This window comes from Orbicella franksi, chromosome 15, assembly GCF_964199315.1.
Source record: "Orbicella franksi chromosome 15, jaOrbFran1.1, whole genome shotgun sequence".
In the NCBI taxonomy this organism is placed as follows: Eukaryota; Metazoa; Cnidaria; class Anthozoa; order Scleractinia; family Merulinidae; genus Orbicella; species Orbicella franksi.
In genome coordinates, this window is record NC_138159.1 from 7,148,695 (window position 1) to 7,169,667 (window position 20,973).

The window sequence follows — 20,973 nt, forward strand, 5'->3', positions numbered from 1 at the left end:
AGGATGTACAAAGTATTGATTTTCAAATTTAGTCGCCATTTATGCAAAGGGTCTCTGGTGTACAACACCAAGAATTGAGAGAGAACTACACTATACATTTCACTTTATTAACCTTGTATGTTACTTCAGCTAAACTTACACACACTACTGATTATGCGGTCAAACTTTACTAACAACTATTTTGCTTATTTCAAAAGTCCAAATCACTGACCATTGTAATAAGAAATCAATTACCCGTGATTTGGCTAATCTGACCTTTATAACGGTTGCCACGGAAACAATCCTACAAGAAATGATTGCACTTTGCCTATTTTTTCTGTGCTCCTTGTCAGTCTCCTAACATCTTACGCCCCATCTACACTACGCTGGAGAAATTTGAAAAGGGAGTTTTCACTCCGAAAAAGAATCAAATGTTTTCTGTCCACACGCCCGAGGAATTTTAAAACGCAACAATCAAATGCGGAAGAAAAGCTCAACTCGTCATCGTTCTTAAAAACCTCTGTTTTCAAAATGTTTCCGATCACACTGAGGCCCCTCCCACACTAAGCCGGAGGAATTTAAAACGCTACAATCACGTTTGGCAGAAAAGCTCAAACCGTCATCTTTTTCAAAAACCTCTGTTTTCAAAATGTTTCCGTCCACACTGAGCCTCCTTCCACACTACGCTGGAGGAATTTACAAATGCAATTATCACCGGTCATTTTGGATTGTTTTTGAGAAAAACTGGGTCAGGGAAATCACATGATTATCGTGACGCATCGTTTTCGAAAAGCTCCGTTTTCAAAATGTTTTCCTCCACACGGAAACGAAAACCCAGTGTTTTTAAATTCCTCACGTTTGAAGAGCGTTTCCGAAAAGCTCCGTTTTCGTGATGGATTGGTGTGGACGGTAGGCCTAACCGTGGGAATAAAGCTGCGTTTCCAAATTTTTCCAACCTATTGTGAACGGGGCCTCACGCTGAAGTCTTCGTACCGCCGTGGCAGCTGAAAAGGTCTGCACGAAGATAACCCGCTTGGCTTAAACAATTATGGTTTGAATGCTTTAGCAGATTCAATGTTGGTCTTACATGGTTACTTCTAACTACAGAAAGTCGTATAATAAATCTCGTTAGGGAGCTGAAGCAACGACGACGGCGACGCTGACGACAACGTCTTGAAAAACAAATACATTTAGATTTTACTATAGTCCCAATCTCTAAAGGAAAAGCTCAGCAAGCGAGATTGAGATTTTGTCTTGGAATTTCGAGGTTACTTGGATCTGTTCAGTTCACCTATCGGTCTAATAACATGTTCAAGTTAAATAGGTATCGGCAGTGTTAATCCTAAAACGGGAAATACGAAGAATTAGCTGTCGTGGTTCACGTTGTCCAAACAGGGAGAACTTGGTTATTTCACATTGGTGTTTGGCAAAACATGACTAAGAGTATTGTACAAAGAGTTGTACGAACGTGCACAGTCAAAGTTCTGCTCGTTAAACCTTTTGTTTGGTAACGCTGTCGCGGTTTGCTTAATCTCCCTAATTAACCAAGCTAGCTCGGGACCATACTGGGAGAGAATCGTTTGTTTTCTTTCTTTTACGGACGTTGTTAATTCATAACGTCAATACTTAGATCCAATATTCTGAATAATACTGTTCTGAGGGTTTTACTAAGATCAAATCTCCCCCCAGTGAAAATCAATAAAATCAATCCTAACTAGTTGAAAGTTAAAATTCATATAAATATCCGTTGTCGAGTTCCAGGGAAGGGGATTCTCGCTATAATGGTCTATACTGGGAGGCTCCGCTTTAAAGGGGTACCTTTTTCGGGCTTCAGGTATATCAAAGGATACGAATTTCACAAGTTGACGTACGTGAAAGGGTAGGGATATCTGTCATCTTCACTCCCGCCACAACGTGAACTGAAAAAATAATATGTTTCTTGGATTCACATATCTTGTGGTAATGCTTGATGTTCTCCCGTGGTATTGTTCATTGACTTCATGTCGAGGGTTTACAAAAATGTATTTTCTCACGTTTAGGAATGCACGCTTCATTAGTGCGGATGCGTTGCATATGCATTGGTAGTTATTGTGTGAGTTATTATAAGGTGTTTTTTGCAGTTTCAAGGTCACTTGACGGCATCTTTCGCTACCGCTCTGTCGATTTTCCCGTGTCCGTTATCCCTTTACCTCTGCCTATTGCTTTAATTTTCAGATAAGCTATTGTAGATATTTGAGAGTTTGTAAGTAGTTTTGCGTCCTCGCTGATTTGTAAAGCGATTATTCCTGCACTTTACCCGTGTAGCTATCAATAAACGACATGACTATTCCTGATTCTTGTCTGCGTTCATTGTATCTAGCGTGAATATGATTTGTTCTCGTTTTACTGCAGTGATTAGAGAACAAGATGCAACATTCTTCAGTGGGGATATGAAAGGGCGACCTTTTTGAATTAAAGGTATACGACAGGGGTACCTTTTCTGCGAAAATGGAATACAAAAGGTAACGAGTTGGACTTCGGGGTGGCGCCTTCCCAAATAAAGCTTTGGAGAGTGCATCCCCCTTACCCTCAGTAGCGAGGGAGGGGGGAGAGGCGAGTTTGTTTCAGTTGTAAAGTAACTGAACAAGATGAAGTTACAAAACTTGTGAACACCACGCAAGGAAATCAATATTAGGATTTTCATCCGTACTTCCTGGTCGTGTTAGATAACAGTACGTTAGAAACAAAAAACAACAAAACAGGAGACAAAAGGAATACAAGAGCGAGCAAGAGAACAAACAGGCCTTAAAAATTTCTGTGTAACGCTTGGCCGTAGACGATCTGAGTTTGCTCACGATCCCTATTCAAAATTGTAAGAATAGAACAGCTTCTTGCTACACCAGCGTGTAACTTGCCAAAAATCTTTTTGCTGATGATCAGTGCCTTCTAGTGGTATTCTTTTGCTTCACTATAATTTCCAAGATGCTGATAAAAACCTCCCAAGTTGTCATAGCTTCCTGCGACATTAGCACGTTCCTCCTCAAAAATCTTTTTCCTGATGACCAGTGCCTTCTCGTGATATTCTTTGGCTTCATTGTACTGTCCAAGAGACTGATAAAGATTACCCAAGTTGTCATAACTTGTTCCGACATCATCATGCTCCTCCCCGAAAATCTTTTTCCTGATGACCAGTGCCTTCTCGTGATATTCTTTGACTTCATTGTACTGTCCAAGAGCTTGATAAACATTTCCCAAGTTGTTATAGCTTCCTGCGACATTAGCATGTTCCTCGCCGAAAATGTTTTTCCTGATGATCAGTGCCTTCTCGTGATATTCTTTTGCTTCGTCGTACTGTCCAAGAGACTGATAAAGATTACCCAAGTTGTCATAACTTGATCCGACATCACCATGCTCCTCCCTGAAAATCTTTTTCCTGATGATCAGTGCCTTCTCATGATATTCTTTTGCTTCGTTGTACTGTCCAAGAGACTGATAAAGATTTCCCAAGTTGTTATAACTTGTTCCGACATCATCATGCTCCTCCCCGAAAATCTTTTTCCTGATGACCAGTGCCTTCTCGTGATATTCTTTGACTTCATTGTACTGTCCAAGAGCTTGATAAACATTTCCCAAGTTGTTATAGCTTCCTGCGACATTAGCATGTTCCTCGCCGAAAATGTTTTTCCTGATGATCAGTGCCTTCTCGTGATATTCTTTTGCTTCGTCGTACTGTCCAAGAGACTGATAAAGATTTCCCAAGTTGTCATAACTTGATCCCATATCACAGTGCTCCTCCCCGAAAATCTTTTTCCTGATGATTAGTGCCTTTTCGTGATATTTTTTGGCTTCACTGTACTGTCCAAGAGCTTGACAAAAATTTCCCAAGTTGTTGTAACTTCCTGCGACATAAGCACGTTCCTCGCCGAAAATCTTTTTCCCGATGATCAGTGCGTTCTCGTAATATTCTTTGGCTTCATTGTACTGTCCAAGAGCTTGATTAACTCTTCCCAAGTTGTTATAGCTTCCTCCGACATTAGCATGCTCCTCGCCAAAAATCTTTTTCCTGATGATCAGTGCCTTCTCGTAGTACTCTTTTGCTTCATTGTACTGTCCAAGAGCTTGATAAACATTTCCCAAGTTGTTATGGCTTTCTGCGACATAAGCATGTTCCTCGCGTAAAATCTTTTTCCTGATGATCAGTGCCTTTTCGTGATATTTTTTGGCTTCACTGTACTGTCCAAAAGCTTGATAAACATTTCCCAAGTCGTTATGAATTGTTGCGACATGATCATGCTCCTCCCTCAAAGTCTTTTTCATGATGATCAGTGCCTTCTCTTGATAATCTTTGGCTTCATTGTACTGTCCAAGAGCTAGATAAACACTTCCCAAGTTGTTATAACTCGCTGCGATTTTAGCATGTTCCTCGCCGAAAATCGCTTTCCTGATGACCAGTGCTTTCTCGTTATATTCTTTTGCTTTATTATACTGTTCAAGACAGTGATAAACACGTCCCAAGTTATTATAACTCCCTGCGACTTTAGCATGTTCCTTGCCGAAAATCGTTTTTCTGATAGCCAGTGCTTTCTCGTGATATTCTTTCGCTTCATTGTACTGTCCAAGAGCTTGATAAACTCTTCCCAAGTTGTTACAACTTGTTGCGACACGATCATGCTCCTCCCCGAAAATCTTTTTCCTGATGATCAATGCCTTCTCGAGGTATTCTTTTGCTTCGCTGTACTGTCCAAGAGCTTGATAAACACTTCCCAAGTTGTTATAACTTGTTGCGACATCATCATGCTCCTCCCCGAAAATCTTTTTCCTGGTGATCATTGCTCTCTCGTGGTATCCTTTTGCTTCATTGTACTGTCCAAGAGCTTGATAAACACTTCCCAAGTTGTTATAACTTCTCGCGACCTGATCATGCTCCTCTCCGAAAATCTTTTTCTTGATGATCAGTGCCTTCTCGTGATATTCTTTGGCTTTATTGTACTGTCCAAGATCCTGATAAACATTTCCTAAGTTGTTATAACTTGTTCCGACATCACCATGCTCCTCCCCGAAAATCTCTTTCCTGATGATGAGTGCCTTGTCGTGATATTCTTTGGCTTCATTGTACTGTCCACGAGCTTGATAAACACCTCCCAAGTTGTTATAACTGCCAGCTACCTTCCAATGATGCTCACCGTAATTTGCAGTATAAATCTTGGTAGCCTCCTGAAGGTACCATATTGATGGATTATACTGGCATATCATTGATAATGTTAACCCATGTGTATTAAAGACATTTGCTTTAATTATGTCGTCCTTGAGTGTGATACTTAGATCTTGAACAAAATCACAGGCTGACGTTGAAAATAAAATTGCACTGGATGGATTGCTAAGCTTACAAAACACAGTGGCAGTTGAACAAAGCCACGAAACGACATTGTCAGGAGAAATGAAGGGTGCTAATTCCTTCACCCAAACAACTTCAGCAGGAAAGATGCTTGTAAGGATTTCATACAACGCTTTGCAATGAGTTGTAATCCGACGTAGCATTACGCAAACGTCCCCACTTTCATGTAAAGGATCCTGCTCCGACTCAATGAGGGAGAGAAAAACCTGAACTGCTACAGATAAACACTTATGTTTCTCGATGATCTCCATCAGTGGCATTTTCCGGAGTACTTGATGTACAACGTTATGCACTCTAAAATAACCGGGTGCCTCATCTTGAGGGTATAAACGCATAATCAAGGAGGAGTTAAAAATCTTTGCTTTGATTAACTCGTCAGTCTGTCCCGAGGTGCGAATATTGACGAACTGGACAGCTGCTTGAATTGGGACAGGTTCCGAATCACATACCGAGAAAAAGAGAAATGTTTGGCGAAGAACTTCATCGCTTTTCAAAGTTGTATCTATTGCCAATTGAATTACTTCAGTCATCTTTTTCGGATACGCAAGATTCACTTGAGTAAGACGTTCTTCTGTTACTTCACGTTCGACATCCGCAAGCGTTGTCAAGAAGTTTGACCAGTCATAGGTTGAAGAACGACTCACAAATTGCACGTAACATGCAGCAGCTGCTAAGGAGAGCGGCTGATAGTCTAGTTCCTCAGCAACCCTTTGAACTTTCTCGTTATTGGACATTTCCGATACTTGTTTCAGTAGCTCCATTGCGTCCTCAGGCTGCATTCCTTCACTGAGTGACTCATGGTAAGTATGAGGAGTATTTGTAGGAATCGCACTGCTATCTTGAGTTGTAATCAGCACCCGACCGTGACCCCACTCTTTACTGGCGGTTTGAGGTAGGTACTCATAAACCAAGGACAGGTTAACAACGTTGTCTGCTATTATTAACCATTTTGAGAACTGTTTAAACTGCGGGAAAATTAAACACCGGAGTTGTTGAATTCTTTCCTTGGGGTTGGCTTCTTCTGCGGTAGCCAGTTTGGTGAAGGCGTATTCAGTAATTCCCATCTGTTTAGCCTGACTGAGGTAGGAGTCAGCTAGCGTTTCAAGAGTTTCAGCATTCAGGGTTGCAACGAACGTTAAGCCTTCACTTTCACCTGATTCTTTTGTAAAGAACTCTTCTCCAATTTGACGCGCAAGTTGAGTTTTGCCACATCCAGGATTTCCTGATAAATAAATGGTACTGACTGCTCCGTTATTTCCATAGTCAAGCTCTTGCATTTTTGCCATGATCCTTGTGACGTCATTTGAACGTCTGATGATTTGGTGAGATGGCTTGAAAGTGAGAGTACAAAAAGACTCAACTTTGGAATTAATCTCTTCCGTAAGACATTCAACCTGCTCCATCAAGTTCTTTACTTGTGCGGTGGGAAAGCTCGTCTGGTTTTTAACCGCCTCTATATCACTGGTCGGAAGATTCAAAGAGTTGAACGCTAGCAACACCCTTCTGACATAACTCCTGAATTCATCATCAGTAAGTTTCGCCTTGATATGAGCAATGTCATTTCGGACTTTACGAAGATCATTGACTTTTTTCCTGATTGTGGTCCTCAGCGTTATTCCAATGCTATCTGAGAACAGGATCGCGAAAACCAAACAGCTACAGTCCCACTCTGCCGTGTTACCGTTCTGTATGGTGGACAGAGATCGCTTATTCTTCGAATGGCTTGTTCTAGACTCGTTATTGTAGAAGTCTGACCCATTCTTTGGCGTGTCCTTCCATTCTCCAAACGTACGTTTGTAACGGAAATCCCATTGTTGCTGGAAGACTTGCCGTAGTCCTTTGGGAACCAAAGTAAAGGCGATGTAACAAATGCGAAAGTAGTTCAATTGCTCTGAAGTGTACTCCATCGTCAAAAGTCCTGCAGTGGAAATACACCCAGGTTTTAATTGTGGCTTTAAAGTCAATTTTTCTTTAATACTTTTTTCTTTTATTCACTTAAAGGTGCATGTTGTAACGATAAACGCTCCTACGCAGGCAGGCAGACATACAGACATACAGACATACAGACATACAGACATACAGACATACAGACATACAGACATACAGACATACATACATACATACATACATTTTATTTGTTATCAAATTAAAATTACAATTGTAACATGCCCGCGGATAGCTCAGCTAATCTAGGCGGGTCATGTTTGGACGAGTTATTAATATACAACTAGGTACAACTAAATACAACTGAAGGTAACAAGAGAACTAAAGAGACTAGAATTGACAACGATGACTAAAGACAACTAATAAACTAACGATATTACAAATAATAATTAACAACAGTTACGACGAGAGACTACAGATACACTAAAGCGAAATTATTGAGTATTAATGAATACATACTAGGAGGAAAATAAACTCAGGTTTGTTTTTTGAACGATTTCTGTAAGATCAATATAACAGTCTTCTTAAGCTAGAATTTCAAAAAGTATTTGTTTTATTTTCCTCTTAAAGACATTTTTTTGGAAGCTTTCTTAAATATATAGGCATTTCATTCCAAATTTGTGTTCCGATTCTAGAAAATGAATTAACTTGAATTGAGAGTCTAGAACTTTGTGTGTAAAAATTATTTGAGACAGAGGATCGAGTATTGTAAGAATGAATATCAGAAATGTCTTGAAAGAGATCTTGAATGTTTCCAGGAGCATTTCTGTGTCTTGTTTCAAACATAAGGTTAGCTAAAAGCTCATAATACAAAAATTTTAACGGTAAAACACTGGCATCAATAAATAAAGGAATCGTATGTTGATTTCGCTCAGAAAAATAAATAAAGCGAAGAGCTCGCTTTTGGAGCTTGAGAAGCTTTTCAAGGTGTGATTTATATGCTTGGCCCCAGGCCACCAAACCATAAGTTAAATAAGGAGTAACTAAGGATCTATAAATAGTTAAAAGAGTTTGTCTTGGCAGAAAGTGCCGTAGTTTACAAATCAATCCTACAGTTCGGCTTATTTTAATAGCTACATGATCAATATGATGTTTCCAAGAAAGATTATTGTCAATTATTACACCTAGATATCTCACAAATTCTTTACATTCTAGAGCCACATTCTTTTGTTGATCATTATCGAATATCATAATTTTGGGATGATAAGTAAGTTTTCTCTGAGCTGGTCTAAAGATAACAAAATTTGTCTTTTTAATATTTAAGGTTAAGTTATTAGCCGTTAACCATTCGAACAACTTGCAAAGTTCTTCATTTACAGTCGGCTCAAGGGACTTAAGATTTTTGTCAGCATATACGGCATTCGTGTCGTCAGCAAATAAAAAAAATTTAAGTTTGTCAGAGGATTCTTGGATATCGTTGACATAAATTAGGAAAAGTAAAGGGCCTAGGACATGATCCTTGCGGTACACCACAAGTGGTATTTTGCCTTTTAGATATATAAGAGCCAATTTGCGTAGTTTGAGTTCGACCATCCAAGTAAGATGAGAACCACTTATTTATAACACCACGAAAACCATAGTGATCTAACTTGTGTAAAAGAATTTTATGATCGACTGTATTAAAAGCCTTTTTCAGGTCAATGAATACACCACATGAGAACAAGCGCTTGTCCATATTTTCCTGTATGGTACTTACAATGTCAAGAATTGCATGCTGTGTTGAATGCGCTTTGCGGAAGCCATATTGAGATGAAGAAAGTATATCATTTTGCTCAATGAAAGATTCCATTCTGGAGTAGACCAGTTTTTCGAAGATCCTATTAAAGTTAGACAGCAAAGAAATAGGCCTATAGTTGTTTGCATTAGTGTTATCTTCGGCTTTAAAAATAGGAATAATTTTTGCCATTTTTAATTTAGTGGGATACATCCCAGATGAAATAGAAAGATTTGTTATTTCCGCAAGTGTACTGCTTACAACATTTGACGAGTACTTCAACAGTTGGGTAGGACATGAGTATAAACCATGAGACCTGTTATTTGGTATGCGCAAAATTTCCAATTCCACTTCAGTTGGGGTAACTAGATTGAAAGCAAACGACGAATCGGGAGAGTTAGATCTGTTCATAAAATCAAAATAATTACGCTGAACGGTTGGTAACTTATTTGCCAGTTTAGGTCCAACAGAAGCGAAATGGTCATTAAGTACGTTGGCTATTCTATTATGGTCACAGGTAACAGAATCATTATCAGTAGGGACTTTAATAGAAGTAATAGGTTTTGTGTTCTTCAATTTACGAGCAAGTACATTGTTTATTCCCTCCCAAGTTTTTTTCATATTAGTTAGGTTATCATTAAAAAATTTAGAATAGTATTGCTGTTTACTTAAACGCGTTAAGGTACAAATTTTGTTCATATAAATTTTGTAGTTGGCGGTGTCACCAGACGCATATAACTTATTTTTAACTTTAATGGAGATTCTTATGCCTTTGGTGATCCATGGTTTGGAGAGCTGTTTTGCTTTGCGGTTTGAAATTGTCTTTATAGGTACATGTTTATTTATCAATTTGTTAAACTTGTTGTAAAAAGAAGAAAATAAATTGTCCACGTCACACGGCTTTTTATCTGAGAGAGTATTCCAGTTCACATTAGACAGATCGGCGTTAAAACTGTCCCTAGAGAATCTAGAAAAATCCCGCACGTTAAATTTTCTTATCTTAATTTTATCCCTCATAGACTTCAGAATACAGAATCGCGAAAAATGTTCACTTATATCAGAGATGATATTTCCGCTAGCCACAACTTGATCAGGGTTGTTGATAAAAATGTTGTCAATTAGGGTGGCGGAGGTAGAGCGGACACGCGTTGGTTTGTCAATTGTGGGAACGAGAAAACAACTTTGAAGGGAAGTCAAAAAATCGTGACTATACGAAGATGACGCACATTTTAAAAGGTCAATATTGAAATCACCCATGATCACAATATATTTCCCAGAGGACGCAAATTTTTCAATAGTCTCATCAAAATATGATTGAAAGATTTCAGGAGAATTGTGTTGTCTATAAAAGATTGCACAAATAACATTTTTCTTATTCTCAAAGGGAAACTCAGCCCACAATACCTGAAAAGCTTCATTGGAGGTCCTTTCTAAAACACGATAATCAAGTGACTCATCAATGAACATTCCCACACCCCCAGACGCCAGAGGTGTTGGAACATATTCAAATACGTAGCCAGGTATATGTGCGGTGCACAATTGTGAATTTACATTGGTGATTTTTGTTTCAGTAACTCCGATGACATTAAAATGAAAATCTACTTCCTGCAAAAGTTGAGTTTGAAGATTTTCCAGATTACGATTCAAACTAACTACGTTGTTATGAAATATAGAAAAGCTAGAAGCTAAAAGCTAGAAATATCGACTAGTTATTCTGTTAGAGGAGTAATCAACGGGGTTCAAATTATAATCTAAGGTTGCATTTAAGGAAAACAAATCTAAGTCATATAAGCTAGTAAGTTTCTCTAATTCCCTTTTAGTTTTACATGTGGTCGACACTGAACTATTAAACTGGCCATGAATTTCTGCCAAACATCCAGAACAACTATAATACGGTAAAATCTTCAGTATAGATCTAATAGAATTCACTGTACTTCTGATCCTGCCTTTCATATTAGAACCATTATAAAGCATAACAGTAGTTTAACTTAGCTGCAAGGATCCTCTGATCGAGCTTCAGGGCGTTCACGCAGTCTTAACTTAGTTAAGTTGTCAATCACCCCCAGACGAATCGCCATAGAAGTATCCGTCTCAATGTGCGTGATGAAACTAAGTCACGCATACGGTACATAACTTGCAGGACTAATTTGACTTCGAACTGAAGACGGATGAGGGGACGGAGTTTTCTTTTTCTTTTTTCTAAAAATTTAAGTTTTGAGCAGGGTTGGGGTGGGCTTGATAACTTTCCTGGCCATTTTGTTTCACCTTAACTTTCAGCAAGGTTTTCCCTAAAGTAAATGTTTCCCCTTTTGTACGTTGCGGATAATTTTATTCATCTTTCTTCGTTCGTGTTTTTTTGACAATTCCAATAAGAAACACACCGTCAGTAAACAGTGTACTCCCCTTCCCTCCCCTCTTAACAATAACACCATGATTCGTCCTTTACTTGACTTGAAATTGGGTATGCAGCGATTATGATATTTATGAATCAAGAAGCTCAGATAGCTGCGAACTGGGCCTGCGAGTTAAAGCGCTCAGAACTACTTTGTTTCCTGATGAAAAACTCGGATGGTGAAACAGGGCAATCTTTCCAAAAAATGGTCACGCGAGTCGCGTAAAAGTTCGACGTTTTGCGACAAAGTGCGGTGGACTCAGTTGTTGATTTTACGGATTGCCTTAACACATGTATGTAACACATGTATTTTAGACAAGGTCAACAATGCAAACTGAAGTAAGAGGGCAGGTGGGATGAAAAAAGAAATCGACATCAACGTATTTTTTTTCTCACTGAAACAAATTGTCTCAGTTCTTATTGTTAGAAATAAATATACACCAGTAGGAGGAATTTCACGTTCGTAGCTCTGCCTGCTGTTCGTTGACTTAAAAAATAGGCGACCAAGTTATAATGGCGGAGGTTTCATCGCCAGCTTTTCGCAATGAGCGTTCTTGTAACGGTTACCGTTGATTTTGAGTTGTGGTTTCGTTTTGCTGTAACTCTATTGAGCCACCAGGTAAGTGTTAGTCGAAGTGGAAGCGAACGAAGAATGGATATTGGAGTTGCAACGATTGTTTAGCGAGGCAATGGAGCAGTACATTCGATATGTAAATGCCAAATTGGCTAAGGAGATGGCCGTAAAACAAGACGTCGATCGTCAAGAGCTGGCTAAATTAGATTTCGGTAAAACTAGGAGGATGCTCGACCAAGCATTTGTAAAGCGTAACACGACTGAGGCAGTCTTTAAAACACTGGTTGACGAAGCAGTTCATTTGCTGGATTCACACGACGCTGGCGAAGACGCGATTCCGGCTCTTCGTAAAGTTCAGCACGCGTTAGACAGCATTAGCCAATTGTAAAGCAGCAAATGATAAGTACTAGGAGATCCTGAATAGAGATGAAGCGTTAATGGCAGTTGGATGGATTTTTTTTGTACAAAAGCAATACAACAAATCTATCGACAGAATTGACTCGCACATCCCCAAACTCAGCCCTTAAAATCATGACCAGAAGACCAAGGCAAAGTTGAGTAATCTACGTATGGAAAAAATCGGTCCGCAGTGCGTACATGTGTGGCTTACAAATTATACTCTTAATGAGGATAAAACTGAATTATCACGATGAGAGATTTTCAACTCGAAAGGTCCGTGATCGATAGTAGAAGGTGAAAATATGAGGTATTTTAGAGAATAGGGTGCTATTCCAGAGAATCACAAAGTGTGCTCGTGTGGGGCTTCCAATTATTTAGTTTTATCTTACTAGTAGTTACGATGTGGTAAATGAGATGCTGTTGTATTGTAAATGTATTTGCTAAATTTGCGAATTATTGAAACTTATTGCTTCAGCTTATAATTAAACTCATCACAAATAGATGAGCTTGGGAACTGGTGCCTTAAAGGTTAGCGGGGTGCCAAAGCCATAAGGAGCTAGGAGGTATCCATGGCAACCCTGGAAAGCAGGAACCACCCAATGAGCGTCCGCTAACCAGCACCGTCACACTGAAAGAAATTCAGTGGAAACTACGCGCCTGAAGAATACTCACCCTGACCAAGAACAAAACGGGAGGGAGGAGAGGGTGCAAGAATCCGCAATGATTCGCGAGCAATGCAGTGCAACTGATCCGTAACAACCAGCTGAATACGCTACAACAATTATGCAATGAACCATAAACCCCTGCAAAACCCCTGAGGGCCGCCCCACAGGTCACGTACTCCCAAACGGGGAAACCGCTGGCTGCATAAGCTCATATTTAACTTGCCTAAATGATATTAGCTGGAAGGGCACGCTAGCTGGCTGCATTAGCTCGAGTTTAACCTTGCTAAATGATATTTAGCCACATCTAAAAAGATTAATAGGCCTTGCAGTAGAGTGCGATTATGGCTTAATCGGAGAATAGTAAAATATGAATTTCGACATACGATTTTTCCGATTCTTTGATTCTCCAATGCACACTCTAAACCATTCTCCGATTTTCAAATTATACAAGTCTCTTGATTATAAGATTATTCCTAGAATCGGAAGAATGGTACAATCGGTGAATCAATATCATAAAAATCTTAAGGTAAAATCTTAGAATCGCAGAATCGGTACATCACTTTCATATAAATCTTAAGGTAAACAAACCATTGATATACCTCGTTCTTTAAACGTGTGCAGAGAAATGACACGTTTTTGTAAAATGGTAGAATCGGCCGAAGAATCGTAGAATTGTAACGGCAAAATCTTAAGGTAAAATCGTAAAATATGAGAATGGAAAGCTAAATTTAAAGCTTTAGTGGTAAATTGGAGAATAGTAACCCATGATAAATATATCACAAACCAAACTTTAAAAAAAAAACAAAAAATATGAATTTTTCTCAAGGGTTTAGCACACTATTTGTGAAAGTCAGCAAAATCAGCGAAAGATTAACTGATTCATTGTATTATACATTCATTGTATTATTTCATGCTGCAAAGCAAGCCCTTTAAAATGTAGGCAATCGGTTAACTGGGGAGCATTTGCCATTTTTTGTGCTAGCTGATGAGATGAGATATTTGTTACTGGAGTGTAGGTACCTTTCAATCAATCAATCAATCACTCACTCAATCAGTCAATCAGTCAATCAGTCAATCAATCAGTCAGTCAATCAATCAGTCAATCATTCAATCAATAATATTTTAGTTCCATTTATACCACAAAGTACAAGCTCACACCATGTCAAAGCATTACCACAATAGCTCTAAACTGAGTTGATTCCCAAGAAAGCCTTCCCTTAGACTTTCTAAAAGTCCTTTCCAATAATTCTTCCCTGGCCTGTTGGTTTCGTCGTTGGAAAGGACTTTTCCCACTTGCAGCGCGCCGAATTTTACCGGTGGATTTTTCCACCGGTGACGTAAATACGCATTAACCAATGAGCAAACAAGTACTGACTATACGTCATGACATCGCGCGCGATCAACGACACAACTCGCAGAACAAAATTAGTGTCTGCTGAGTTCAAGTACAATAAAAATATTTTTCATTCAGCTTTTGTTCTCGGATATACTTAAGGATATGAATTTTATGGAAGCAATCGAATATGGTCTATCCAACTTATTTCAATTCTTTGAAAGAAGGACAGGGAAAGCAGTGGAAGGCTATCTACCCGACCAATACGTGTTTGTTTACTTACGGACTTGATCTGAGCTCCTGCGTGATCCGGATCGTTTGAGAGAATTAAGTTTGGACCTCTCCAAGAAGAACAGAGCCGTTCCTGCAGTTTGCGAATGACCAAGTTTCTTCTCTACAAAGAAAGGGCATCGAGGCAAATTTGCATTGGCCATTTTACCGACTTCACCGTGTTGAAAGCACTCGTCGGTCGATGAAGGACTTTTGGGAACAGCGCTTTTATTCTCTGCCGTTAGTTGCGACTTCGATTCTCAACGTTATTTAATCAAGAGTGCTTTACACAATAAAAGTTCTCCCCGACTAATTCCGTCTTCATTAGTTCATTTGGATTCTTGTCGGTACAAGCTAGATCTACATAAGCCTATAGCATTTGTCTGGCAGTTCTCTGGTCGACTAAAACAAATAATTCCAGATCGGTTTACACACGGTTTTGTCTTTTCAGGAGGCGTTAATCAACGGAACAGCTTTTGCAGTCTGTCTGCTGGCTACATACTGCACTGTACACCAAATAAATTCATTTGAGTTAAGGAACAGTAATCGTAAACGTTTTGATGGAAATCATTTTCTGCTTTCGCGACGATCGCGCGCGGAGCACATGAAAAAAGAGAAATGTCAATCCTGATTTTCGCGCCAAAAATTTACGCTCTGATTCACATTCCTGCAAGTGAAACAAGTCGACCTCTCGCGACTTACGTCGCTCGCGCTCGCCCTCGCAACTTCGTCGCATTATCGCTTCACTCGAGGGATATAAATAAGTCAAGGATTAAGAAAAGGTCGACTTGTGGCAAGTCTAACCTTCCCTATAAAGCTCGCAAATAATTAATGGTTATTCCATGAGTGCAGGTTGGATATGAGACGATGGATAGCCCACGAGACATGTAGCATTGAGTTGACTATAATCATTTCATATCCAACAAGCGGGAGTGGAATAATCGTTTTTATTATACATTGTAGTCGCCATCTGTCTTCTCATTGGCTAAAAGCCTACAGTTAATTCTGGGAAACAGCGCAACCTACAGATTATTCACTAATCTGCTAGCAGATTAGTGAATAATCCATAGATTGCGCGCGCAATGCATGATTTCCAAGAGCAGTGTCAAGTTCAAGTAAGAACATGGCTTGTCGAAAATAAACTGTGTTCGGCGTGATAATGCGTTTGTCGTTATTTTCTTTCAGACAAAGCATAATAAAACAATTATGACATTCAGTTTTTGTGATATCCGAAATAATCAAGGTCTCGGTTAGTGTTATCAGCCTCTGCCTTCGGCTTTGGCTGATAACACTTACCTCGAACTTGATTATTCTGGATGTCACAAAAACCTCATCTAATAATTGTTTTTAATAATTGAATTATACATATAAACTTACCATATTTGTAGAGCATGGCATAATTCCTGCATGATATACTAGTATTACGGCTAACAAGCCAATAAAAACTCATATTGTATTATGCAATAATCCAGTTTTAAATAAAACTGATTGTATATGTGGCTTAACAAATTTAAATAAGACAAATCCATACATCACATTAATGTATGATCAACAATGTTAATTTAAAAAATAGCAAAGAAATCGTTGTCTAAATCTCCAAATATAATAAGCTAACTTTTCGAACTATGTGATTAGGATTTCTAAGTACAGTAAACAAATGCAAATCAACTCTAATATGGTAATTTATTTCACTTTTGAATATCTAATTTGGACAAGGAGAAAAGGTCACAGTTCATATTCAAACTGAGGCGAAGAAGCGTACTTACTCAAAAGGGTAAAAATATATTCCGCAAATCGACGGCTTTACAGTCAACTGATCGTTGAATAACCTCTTCCGTGACTTACATTTGTAAACAAGTAATTCCACTAATTCCATCCAAATGTAAAGAGATGAAATATATTACCCTCTTGTTTCCGAAAGTCTTGAGAAGGCGTCTGTGATTTATATTGTTTTCAAACTAAAGCGGTACTGTCTTTGAATTTGCGGTCACCGATAGAGACATTTTAAACTCCTGACGGTTCAAAGCAATGAATATTGGCTTTTAAAGGTACAATGGCTCCTGTAGAACCTGCACTGGACACATGCAAAGTCTGTCCTAGCTTTCGCTAGGAAATTTACTCCCGTTGTCTCGATTTGTCGACTTGCATGAACATCTGAAAGTGAAACAACAATTGCAAACGGGTTTCGTTATTTGTACTTAATTACGAAGCTAGATTTTCGACACGTAAAAGAAATGAAAAGATGCAGAACTCAAGACCAAGCTCAAAATGAACGACTTACCTTAAAACTAATTGCAGGGGAAACTAGAAACCACGCTTACAACCGAAATGGCTGACTCAGACTAGTGCGCCGTGGGACACAAGACCACGTGACTGACTCTCGTACTCTCGTAGACAAATAAATAAAGAAATCCGATCATGACATAGTGTGGCTTCCTGTAAGCCACACAAAAATCAACCACAAAAAGTAGTATTACTGACCAGAGAGATTGACGAGTTTGTTTACGTATAAGGCAAACCTTATAACCTACTTCACGACCAGAATTGCGTTTATTCTTACCTCCACCTTTAAGAGACCCTGTAGAGAGTGTAAGTGTAAGACTGTCTTGATTATAATCGATGAGGGGTCTTAAACTTTGACTGTCACATAGCTGTAGAAAAAAATTCAAGAAACATCAGAGGCAAAGGAACATTAGGGAACTTAGAAGCTAAAGAATTACAAGGTTGCTTTGCAGTTCAGGCTTGAAACCCTTCTCAATAAATGCGATTGCCTAAGCGCACCTTGAATAGCCTTCTTATTAGAAGTTTAAAAGTTTGTGAACTAACCGACATTGCACATCATTAGCTTGTCCATGTAAATCAGCATAAGTATACCTGTAAATCTTATCTTATTCTTACAAAAGATAAAGTGTTGTTAAAGTTAAGGATTAAACGATTAACATTTCTTCTGAAAATTTCAAGTCTGTTTCAGTGGAAAGCAAGTAACTATTAGGTAGTAAATAAGTCTTTCTTCTGTCTTACCTTCTTTCCATTACAGAAAAGATCTTGGTGTTTGGTTGGAAGTCCAGTTCTCTCCATAATCTCACTTTTTACATCAACAACTGAGGGCGGGTTAGTAAACTGTAAGCAGAGAGGACCAAGGTAGCTATGCTCAATAATGACCTGAGTTTGTGAGCTGCAAAAAAAAAACCAGCCAGTGTCATTTTTTTCTGTCTCTATATTTAGTTGAATGTGCACGAATGTGAATGGATGTGCATGAATTTGACAGAAAGTACAGTAAATCCGCAAATGTAAAATGTTCTATTCCCATTTGAGGATGACACAATGGTACAGTATATCTTACCAGTTGTCGCTTACTGGTTTAGTGGCATTCTGATCCTCTGGGGGTATAACTTCCACCCCAGGAACAGTTTCTTCTTGTTTGCCTGATTCTGGGCCGGTTTCCTGTACAGGCGGCACTGGTTCAACTACATGTACCCCTGCCATCTGCTCCTCTGCGTGTATAACTTCCACCACAGGAAAATTTTCTTCTTGTTTGCCTGATTCTAAGCTGGTTTCCTGTACAGGCAGCACTGGTTCAACTATTCCTGCTATAGATGTAGCATCCGCCGCATTGCCACTATTACATTTGCTCTCTGAACATAAATTACCAAATTGAAATGACTCACTTTTGTGAAGCTCCAGCTTTGACACCTAAAGGAAAGTTAACAAACACTAGCTAGTAACCATTAGGACAGGCACTAGACATTATCAAACACGTTTGATAATAATTGATGATCAGGAATAGGTTACCACTGGCAGTAGTTTTTTTTTTTTTTTCAAGTCACCCTTGGCTAATAATATTATTCACTAACACCCATTATCATTCAAGACATTTTTTTCTTCCTTTTCATTGGCCAAAAGTCCACCACAAAACCTGCAAATAACCACAGGTCAGCATGTATTGGTCTGCTCATGTGTAATACCATACAAATGTGTTTCGCTGCAAATTATACTATTCTGCTCATACGTAGATTAATTACCAACAGATGTACACACGCTCCTGTGTGAAAAAATGGTAAGTAGATCGCTTTCTTGAGCTGTCAGAGAGTAACTCAAACTATGAAAACAAACTTGGTGATCAAATGATAAAACAATTTACTGAACTCTGTTATTGCAAAATATTGGGATTCATCAGTGTCTTGCAGATCGATTATTTGCCTCACATGCATTCATCTTCAGTTACAGTTTTTCACTATACGGACCTACTGTACCACCCAGCAAAAGATATGTTATGTATCCCCTTCATGTTAATATCTGCCACTGCATAAGTTCAAGTGCACTATAACCAAACACCTGACCAGACAAACCTGTTTCTTTTTCTTCTTCTTCTTCTTCGGCTTTGGTCTCTTCTTAAATGAAGCTGAACCAACACCACCAAACCAGACTGTTAAATCATCTCCCTTTTTTCTCTTTCTCTTTGGTTTAGAGAGCAAAAGCATGCTGTAGTCAGGTGTAAACTGATGTACATGTTCTGGAGGTGTGTACATGTACTTTACTGGTTTGGGATCGATTCTTTCTTTTGGTAGTACATCATACTTAACCACCTTTCTTCTAAATTGTCGTTTAACATAACGACAGGCCTTCACTTGGTAGAAGTGCCCACTGTCATCACAGCACAGTAGTGTCTGTTGATGGGAAACAACTAAGCATGAATATATATGTTGCAGGTCAAAATGACAATCAGGTTAAAATGAATCTTAACCCTAATTACTCATGGATCATGGATAAATAGGGTTAGAAGACAAAGGAAATGGAGCATCAAATGAGGTTAAAATCATTTTAACCTGAATTTCATTTTGACCTGCAACACATCCCCCTGCCTTAAGGTGGCTAAACACAGTTTTTGATACCTGTGTTCATTCACCTTTTTCTCTAAGACCCTTGATCCCTCGGTCGCCAAAATTGGCAGCAAGTTAACAACACAAATTTTGGTTTTCTGATGGTTAAGCTGACGTATGCACCGTTGCCATGGCAACATGAATAAATATAAACAGGCCTTTAAAATCGGTTTTGTTTTTTATAGAAAATCTAGTCATTAGATTTTCTTTATAATTTGCATGCGACAAGCTTGTAACGATTCTCACAAGTTAACACAATTTTGCTGATAATTTAACAGAGAGATCTTTAATTATCCCTTGTTGAAGGTTCACTGGAATATCTAGAATTTCCTTTGTTAAAATTCAATTATTTTCAACACTCCAGTTACTTATTTCCTTAAGTATTTTCGTGCCAAATTTCGTGAAATTCTAATGAGTGGTTTTCGAGTAATAGGCATATTTCCGAGAGTGCAATTTTCATTCAATCACAATGTTTTGACTTACTACGCATGCGCTGCATTTAACTGGGTTCTTTCGGTAACAAAGAAAAAGCTGAGAATTGCTGGGTTCTTTGCATCGTTACCTTTTCTAACCTATCTTTGTAATAAAAGACTAAAGCCATCAATACACTGGGTTCAATTATAGAGAAAAATAACGCAGATAGTGCGGGTGTTGAGTAAATAAAATGATCGCTCTATTGACGGCATGTTTGTTTTTTCCAATCCTTGTGCGCGCGCTGAATTGCATCAGCAAAAGTGCGCGTGAAAACTGTGTTCGACCACCTTAACCCAAAATGGATGGAACACATTTAACATTAAGATAATATTTTTAAGCGTGAAAACAGGGATGAAATGTCCACCCGGCCATGGCAACTGGACCATGAAAACTGCAATTTGGATAAGCCTTTGTCTGTATTTCCACATTCCAACCTGTTTCAGTTGAGATAGAGACAGAACTATATACCTCTAAATTTATTAGAGCCAAGTATTTTGTTTTCAATCAATCGGTAATTGCCCGGCGTGATCAATCGATGAAACCGATAATCGATAACAATCGATGGCGATCGATATCAATCGATAACAATTAATCGATTGATATCGGAAATCGATGACCAATCGATGGCCAAAAAATTTGTGTTTTTTAATTGCCATCGATTGTCATCGATTGTCATCAATTGTCATTGATTGTCATCGATTGTCATCGATTGTCATCGATTGTCATCGATTGTCATCGATTGTCATCGATTGTCATTGATTGTCATCGATTGTCATCGATTGTCATCGATTACCATATCTTTTGGGGAGGTAAAAAAATGATTTGACAGGAGAAATATGGTGACATGTAATTGTGAAGATCATCGTTACCATCAACAACAGTAACAATAACTTTATTGATCTCTCTAAATGCGGGTATAATGCAAGAAAATTAACATTGTTAACACAAACTAAACTGGGATGAAAATGTTCGTAC

General features: G+C 38.7%; 1 protein-coding gene and 1 pseudogene across 1 annotated transcript in view; both read right to left on the reverse strand.

Annotated features, from left to right (window-relative positions):
* The window catches only part of LOC145469182 (uncharacterized), a 190,392-nt gene that overhangs the window by 161,583 nt on the left and 7,836 nt on the right, over positions 1-20,973 (reverse strand). The gene's annotated exons all lie outside the window — the stretch shown is intronic.
* On the reverse strand, positions 2,905-7,255 carry LOC145470367 (uncharacterized; annotated as a pseudogene).